The following is a 9,269-nucleotide window of genomic DNA, read 5'->3' on the forward strand; positions in this document are numbered from 1 at the left end:
TGTTTTACAAGGAAAAATTACCGAACTCGTGTTACACGGCTTGGTCTTTTTAAAGGTTTTAATTGTGGAAAATTTCTGATCCTGTGTTACAAGGATTGATCTTTTCTTCCTTCTCCCGGGTATTTAGGACCCTGATGATTAGTATTGTAATGTTAAGTAGTGACTTACCTAATCATCGTTCCGCAATGTGCAGCTTCCTAACGTGTTAGGAGTCATGTATATCTGCGAAGAGGTTTGTAGGGGACTGTTTAGCAGGACCTACGAATTTGGGTTTATGTGGAACTGTTTAGCAGAACCGCATGATCCGGAGTGATTCGCTACCTTGAAAGAGAGGAGTCAGAATTACTCGGATAGTTAAACAGATTTATTTTCATCAATGATCTGTATAACTATCGCTAGGCTTGAGACTCAGTCTCGCCTCGGGTATTTAGTACCCAGATGATTAGTAATGTAATGTCAAGTGGTAACTTACCTAATCATCGTTCCGCAATGTGCAGCTTCCTAACGTGTTAGGAGTCATGTGTATCTGCGAAGAGGTTTGTAGGGGACTGTTTAGCAGGACCTACGAATTTGGATTTACGTGGAACTGTTTAGCAGAACCGCGTGATCCGGAGTGATTCGCTACCTTGAAAGAGAGGAGTCAGAGTTACTCGGTAGTTACACAGATTTATTTTCAGCAATGATCTGTATAACTATCGCTAGGCTTGAGACTTAGTCTCGCCTCGGGTATTAGAAGTTTGAGTTTAGCTCGAATATTCGATTACCCTAGTAATTGGTCGAGTCTTTGACTGATCGGCATGATTTTAAAAAAAAAAAAAAAAAATTTAATTCTTTGAGTGTTTGATTTTGAACTTGTTTTGGACGAGTTTTGATACATTGGTCTTTGGCCTATTTTTGCAGGTTTCTAAAAAAAAAAAAAAAAAAAAAAAAAAAAAAAAAAAACTCTTTGAGTGTTTCGAATTATACTTGTCTTGGACAAATTGCAATGTGGTTTCTAAAAAATTAAAAAAGAAAATGGAAGCTCTTTGAGTGATTGAAGTGATTAACTTGTTTCTTTGGTTGGTGCTCTTGGAGCAATTGTTATGTTTACTTTGGCTTAGCCTGATATATAAAAAAAAAGAAAAAGAAAAAATGTTTGTGTTTTTGTAATCGTTCGTTCGTTTTTTATTAATTAGTCGAGTCATGAGTATTAGGGAGAGACTATCTCTTTGAGATGTCTTAGTTGCCGAGTTAAGAGTCGGTGAGAGACTATCTCCCTATTGTTAGTAGAGTTTTATCTTTGTGAATATCGTTTTAAAACTGAAAACCCAAAAATTTGCTTTGTTTTGGTTTCGGGTCAGTCAAAATGTGTCGTCTGTTCAGCTTTGTCATTCGCGTGTTACACACGCTCTGCCAAAGAGGGGCATCTGTAGACACCCCATTTTGACCGGACCCAAGTTCGCTATGCTTGGGAGAAACCCCATCCGATCATTTCCGCCATGTTTCGCATTTTTCCGTGAGAGGTTGAGAGAGATTATTCATAAGAATCCAAGCGAGGGAGAATTTGGACCCGTTTGGTGGGCCCGCATTGAACATTTGTTTAAAATTCGAATCAACCGAGGGCCCACATTGTGGGGCCCACGTTGTGGGGCCCGCGTTGTGGGGCCCACATTGTGGGGCCTCAGTAGGGCCTCTTGTGAGGCCTCTTATGAAGAACAATAATGATGGATTCTCCACTAAAGAAACATGATGGGCCCTCCACTAAGAACAATAATGATGGATTCTCCACTAAGAAACATGATGGGCCCTCCACTAAGAAGAATGATGATGGATTCTCCACTAAGAAACATGATGGGCCCTCCACTAAGAAGAATGATGATGGATTCTCCACTAAGAAACATGATGGGCCCTCCACTAAGAAGAATGATGATGGATTCTCCACTAAGAAACATGATGGGCCCTCCACTAAGAAGAATGATGATGGATTCTCCACTAAGAGGGACAACATGATGAGCTCTCCACCAACACATCTCTCTCTCTCTCTTTCTCTCCCTATATATATCTTCCTTCCCATCCATAAAAAAGGGGAGAAAATGAGAGATTTATCTTCCATTATCTTTTTCTCTTCCATTATCTCTTCCAATCACTCCCTCCAATCCCTTTCCCTATATTCTTCTTCCATTATCTCTCCCAATCACCTCCCAATCCTTCCCTCTAAGAGAAAGTGAAGACGGCGGAACGGATCGGCGGCAACATTTTTTTTTGGGGTTTTCTTTGCTAATTGAAAGGGTAAGACAAAGCGTATATCCGAGGATTACTTACCCTAGAGACAAGGAGAGCTAGCAAGGTTGGTATTCCAAAACCCTCTTTCATATATCTTAAACTAGAAGCATGCTAGGATTGAATTTGTGATTTATTTTTATTTTTTCTTATTGTTATTCAAAATATGTTTTTTTCAATCTCTGAGTGTTTTGAACATTAAGAAGTGTAGAAATCTGGAATTTCGAAGAATTTTGACTTCGTTTTGACCGTAATTTGACCTTTTGAACTTTACCCTCAAAGGGGTAAAATTCTAAAGATTGAATTTAAGAAGATGTCAACATAGATCCAAAATCAATGAAAATTTAAACATAACATAATTGTAAGATTTTGAATTAGTACGAATTTCTTTATGAATTCTTGGTTTGATTTAAAGGGTTTAAAAATTCATTTAACTCTAGGGGTATTTTTGGAAAAAACCAATTTTCAAAAACTCTATAATGTTTTCAAAAGTGAAATTTGGATGAGATGCAAATTAAATCTAATCTAATCTCCCGTGAATTTTTCAAGATTTTTGGTTGCTGTTGGATATTTGTTTATGATTTTTTACGTAAAATCATGCATGCTGTATTAAATCTGATAAAAATAGTAAATTGCAATGAAAACTTCTGAAAATATTTGTTTGATAATTACTACTGGAATTACATGTTTTCATAAAGTTTAAACTGATTTGGATTTGATTTACTATGTGTTTCTTTGTTAATTCATAATCTGGATGGATATTTGTAAAATCGTAAATTAATAGTAAATCATTTTTAAAATTTATGAAACTTTTACAGTAATCCTTTCTTATTGTAATACACATACTATAGAAATTTCATATTGTTTTGAATTGATTTGCTATACGTTACTGTGTTAATTCACAATCTGGACAGAAACTTTCAACATTGAAAAACTAATAGCAAACCACATTTAAAATCTATGAAATTTTTATTATAATCTTATATAATTAAGGAGAAGTTACTGTAAAAATTTCATCTTGTTCTGAAAAGATTTGTTATATGTTGATGTGTAAATCTACAATCTGAATTGAAACCTTTTAAAATCCTTGAGTAAATTGAATTAAAATCAAATTGTTTTAAAATTTTCCAGATCATAATATTCCATCACATATTCAATCATTAAATTATCAAAATAGAAACCTTAGGAATCACTGATTTCCTTTGTAAAATCCTGATGCTGTGATTAGTTTGTATGTTTTATTTTCTCATCACATTTACTCAAACTTAATCTAACAAAACCTGAAGGCATCATAGATTGCGCGAACTTATTGCACACACTTACATCACTTGCATCTAAACCCCTGCATCTCACATGCACACACGTCCTATTTTAGGAACCCGGAGTGTTATCTAGCATGGTTGACTGGGATTTCATCACCTGGTGCCTCTGTGCTAGAGAAGCATTCCACCCTTAGCCTAGTACCTTTATGGTACGTAAACGGATCTCTTGTTCACGTACTGATACGCCGGACACTGGTACAGTATATCGAACATGGATTCGCGCTAAGGGAACTCTTGACCTTACCCCTAGATTAACCCACACATGCATGTAGTATACGAACACATGTGCATCACGTGTGTGAGCCTAGTTTAGGATATCCTACCCATTTGTGTCTAGATTAGGCCGTAGTCCATCTTCCAATGGCTACGATCGGTCCTAGGTACACAAACAAAGTCATGAGTCGAGATCCTTTCTCCACTCCGCTAGATTAGGGTTAGGGTTGATGCCTTCAGGTAACACTGATAAAATGTGTGAAGATTAAAAAACTTTTCCTTTGGGGTTAGGATGTAAATCCCATTCATTTCCAAAGATCTCATAGGATTAGTCATTCATGATCCATCCGTTGAAAGCAATCTTATGCTATCTCATCTCATCTTGATCACAGATTTTCAATCTTCTATTATATGATTCGATCGCGTTTCCATATCTTTTAGAGAGTCTTTTGACTCATCTGTCTTTAGCTGTTGTCAGTGGAGTCTTTGACTCGTGTTTTCTTTTCCTTTAGAGAGTCTTTGACTCATATATCCTTTAGTTGGTGTTAGTGGAGTCTTTGACTCGTGTTTTCATCTCTTTTAGAGAGTCTTTGACTCATTTATCCTTTAGTTGGTGTTAGTGGAGTCTTTGACTCGTGTTTCTTTTCTTTTAGAGAGTCTTTGACTCATTTATCTTTTAGTTGGTATTGTTGGAGTCTTTGACTCGTGTTTCCATTTCTTTTCGAGAGTCTTTGACTCACTTCGTTTTCTTAGTTGGTATCATTAGAGAGTCTTTGACTCATTTGTTCTTTTGTGATATTACCAGGGAGTCTTTGACTCGTTGGTTCTTCCGTTGGTGTTATTTGGGAGTCTTTGACTCATTCCTCCTTTAAGTTGTAGTATTAGAGAGCCTGTGGCTCATTTGTCTTCTTGAGTGCTGTTAGTAAGGAGTTTCTCCATAGTCTTGTTGTCATTTCTTCTTCTTTGGAGACTAGCCCAGTCTCATTATAGCTTTGCTTTTTGAGATCATAGATCATTTTTGTTGTCATCGATAGTCTAGTTTGCCTTGTTTAGGGGTTTCCCCTATTTGCCCTAAGGTTTGGTCCTAGGGTTTTGCTTTGTGTTTTCCCTTAGGTCTTTGACCAAAAGGGTGAAAACTCTTTACTTTAAAAACTTTTGAAAAACTTTAAAAATATGAAAAACAACTGAAAAACCTTAAAAAGCCTAAAGTGTTGAGTGTTTTAGAATCAGTAATTAGGAGAGTTTGTTTCGAACTACGTTGGCTTGATCCTCTTCCACGAGGTACGTAGTGCAGCTTGGGATCCACATCCCAAGTCCAGCCAAACCTTTAAAAATAAAAATTTTAAATCTTTCAAAGTTACAAAAATATTCAAACCATTTTCAAAAAGATCTTCCTCTAGAGTTAGGAGTATGTCCTAGCTGTTTAGGTTGTGTTCTAGAGTTAGGAGTTTGTCTTGATTTGTATTGATATGGTATGTCCTGTCGTGTGAGTGTCCCTAGAGTTAGGAGGCCTCGAGTCGATCGGTTAGACATTTAGTCGAACCGATGGCTAGACTAGGCATATAGTCATCCCGTGGTTTTCATTAGGTTGCACGGCCTAGTTACACATAGGATTGTAGGAACCACCTGCATTAGCTTAAGGCTAATCAATCTGCATTTAGTTAGGGCATATAGGATGTCCTAAAATCCACCATTCATTGGAATTTAAATAATAGTTCAAGAAGCTTTAATAACTAGTCCGGTCTTTTAGATCGAGTCTAGGATAGAGGTCTAGGTGTCTTAGGCATCATAATTTTGAATAGGGCATCGAACTACGTGGGCTCCGATTCTTCCCGAGGCCGGGATACGTAGTGCAGCTAGGATGGATGGCCATTCTGGTCCGAGTCCAGTCTTGCATTAGAGTTAGGCATGTCACCCATAACCTAGCTTTGCTTAGGTGGCACATTTTCATTTTATGTGTTTATTTCTTCATTCTCAGGAAATGCATGCTTAGGTAGACGATTCCTGAGGATTGTTCCCATTTCATATGATTTTTACCCAAACTTCTTTGGAGTTAATGAAAATGGCATAAGAGACCAGGTGCTTGCACTTGGGCGAATTGGGGGCGCCTAATCCCTTCCCCATTCGTCATCAGGCACGAACCCTATTTTATATCTCTGGTTATCCGTTGCAACAGAGCATAGTATGGGATCCTTGGCCCACTTTCCTTGGATGGCGACTCTGAGTTCTTTTTAGGTACATCTCGGTTTCGAGCCCTGGCTCCTGATCAGGATGTATCTCATTCGTTTTGTATCGCCACTCGTGCTATGCTGTGAGGGTGGCATCCGTTTCGAGAGTTCCTTGGCAGAGCTCTCCTTCACATTGTGGATGATCCAGAGGACGGTGCAGGGGCCTGTCTCCTCACCTCATCGTATCCTCAGGATCGGGGTCCACAATCACGTGTGTGAGCCTAGTTTAGGATATCCTACCCATTGGTGTCTAGATTAGGCCGTGGTCCATCTTCCAATGGTCACGATCGGTCTTTATATACACGAACAAAGTCATGAGTCGAGATTCTCTCTCCACTCCGATAGATTAGGATTAAGGTTGATGCCTTCAGGTAACACTGATAAAATGTGAAAAAAAAATTCCCTTTGGGTTAGGATATAAATCCCATCATTTCCAAAGATCTCATAGGATTAGTCATTCATGATCTATCCGTTGAAAGCAATCTTATGCTATCTCATCTAATCTCTTGATCGTGCGTCTTTCGTTCTTCTGTCATACGATTCGATCGTATCTTCATGCCATCCCCTAACTGGCAGATGCAGAATCTCACAATCTTTCGATTATGCGTTCTCATGATCTGATCATGCCTGGTCCAGATAATCCAATCTTGCTTGTACCCCTGGTCTGTTCCTCCTCTAGGGGCTACCTTTTTCAAGATTATTTTGCTAAGTCCTTCAGAGTTCACTCTCAGAATCCTTGAGATAGGGGCATTTCCCTATGCGAATCAGTCATCATTGTCCAAAATTGAAAGTATCAGCCATGATGATGTTTAGAACGAACCAGCCTTCGCCGAGCCTTCAACGCCAAACAGTTGCAGCAGTTAAAGTTTTAGTCACTTACTATTTTATGTTGAGTCAGTCATCATGGTCAGTATAATTGTTGAGTCCGGTCTTACAGTTAAAGGTCAATGCCTAGTCCAGGCAAGTTATCTTCTGTTTCCCTTTCTTATTTAGAGTTGTGAATCCTGAGCATGTTCAGGATAGGTCGTCTGATGTAATAGCTTTTCTTTAAATAAAATTTCAGTCAGTTCCAAAAAGTTCACTTGTGTCTGTTCTTAAGTGTGCTTCTGATCTTAAAATAAGACTCCCTCTTCAAATGAGGACAAAATTGACGAAACTCCACTTGAGTCACAGCAATTACTTGAACGAGAGGAGGAGCGCCAATCCCAACCTTTCAAAGATGAAATTGAAATGATAAACACTGGCACTGAAACTTTGATTCAGTGAATGCCGATTGAAAATACATTACCCTCTAAAGAGTGTGAAGAATTGATAAAATTATTTCAAGAATAAGAAGATTGTCTAGAAAAGCTACAACCGATACCAGGGGCAAGACATAGATGGAAAGCTCAAAGAAAATGAAGAAAGTGAGAAGATATATGCTATACAAGGGGCATAGAGTGGAAACAACTTTCATATTTCCAATCAATGACCTTGGTTCTCAAATTCATAACATAAAGCCAACAAATTCAAGATGAAAAGTTCAAGAGCAAACAATGAAAAGTGATCATCAGATATCGAGAGTACGAATCCATAGATGGAGGATGTCAAAGAACAAGTTTCACTCTATGAAAGTCAAAAGCACGTATTAGAATCTTGGAAGAAGAAGATCCATTATCTCTTACCTGGAAATGCCGTCAAATTCTGTGAAAAAAAAAGAAAAGAAAAAATAAATAAATAATCAGTACCAGAGGGACCCTAGTAACCTAGATCGATTCCCAATTTGAACATCGGAAGGCCTCCTTTGGCCGAATAAATCCCAAAATCAGAACCCAACGTCAAAAGAATACCGGTTTGCAAATCCTTCGAGCCTGAATCAAATTTTCTTGAAAACCCATCAAACTAGGGGCATCCGCCCCGAACTACGCGAGACCTGATCCCTACACTGGGGTACGTAGGCAGCTCGGTTAAACCGAGTTCGGTCGATTCAAAAAAAAAAGAAAAAGAAAAATCAATCGTTCCAGAAAAGAAAAAGAGGGACCAGTTCCAAAAGAAGAGAAGTCAATTATTCCAGAAAGAAAAGAAAAAAGGAAAAAAATCAATTAACCTTCAAACAATTTATCTTCAAACTAGGGGCATTCGCCCTGAACTACACACGACCTGATTCCTACCTTGGGATATGTAGGCAACCTGTTCACAGGTTCGGTCGAAATCTTTGTTGAGCCTTAAGCCATTCTTTGAAAAGCCCTATCCTACCTATAAAAGTCCTTCTGGTGTTCAGAACTAATGAGCTAGGTCCCGAGACACAATAAAAAAATGAAATGATGATGAATAAGAAAAAGAACGGAGTTTGAAGATCTGCTAGACTGAAAACCTGAAAGGGCGGTCTAGGCAAAATTTAAGATCATTCCCCTGCTAAGTTGAAAACCCGAAAGGGCGGCTTAGGCAAAAGCTAAGGGGATAGCCTGCTGGATCGAAAACCTAGAAAGGTGGTTCAGGCAAAAGTTAAGGCTAGCGCGGTCCGCCAAGTTAAAACCCTGAAGAGGTAACTTGGTCACGGTAAGAGAATCAGTATAAGAAGGCTACAGCCGGTATCAAGACTGAAGATCAACTGAAATTCAAGCAAATTCAAGTGATATCCTCAAAACTGGGGGCATTGAAGCTAAGCAATCTTAAGGGGCGTAATTAAATCCTTGAGGCATTACTGTTTTAAGGAAAAAGTCCAGTGTTTACCAATTGAAAAACTATTCCTCGAAAGGATAGACTTACCAAACAAAATATTAACTAAGTCAGAAGCATCACTGTGTTTGTTAGTATAGTCAGTCAATCTTTGTTATTCTAAGTTCACTCCTTCAGGGCTGCTCAATCCTTTGAGTAGTGCCTTTCATCTAAGTTTTCTCTTTAGAAAGAGTCAATCGTCGTTCTTATGTCCAAATGATGTAACTGTCTTGGTGAAGGAGGCCCGGCCTAGGCATCTCCCTTCAATTGTACCCGAAAGAGATTGAGAATTTAGTCAAACAGCTTCATTTCAAAGAAGATCAGCTCAGAAAAATTCAGAAGTAGAAACATCAGAAAGCCCAGCTTCCGTAAAAAGATCATACCCCAGGAAGGCACCTTAAGCTTGGAAGAGCCCCAGATGCAATGGTGGTTGAGCCAATTTCTCAGAAAGATGAACCATTAAAATTCAGAATTTCCTTCCGGTTAGTTAAATACTATCCTGGTCAAGAAATGTTCATCTAAGCACCTGTCAAAAAACAGATCCCGCTTT

The sequence above is a fragment of the Tasmannia lanceolata genome, unplaced genomic scaffold, assembly GCF_043159265.1.
Source record: "Tasmannia lanceolata isolate RefF3 unplaced genomic scaffold, GAP_Taslan_0.1 ptg000029l, whole genome shotgun sequence".
NCBI lineage: Eukaryota > Viridiplantae > Streptophyta > Magnoliopsida > Canellales > Winteraceae > Tasmannia > Tasmannia lanceolata.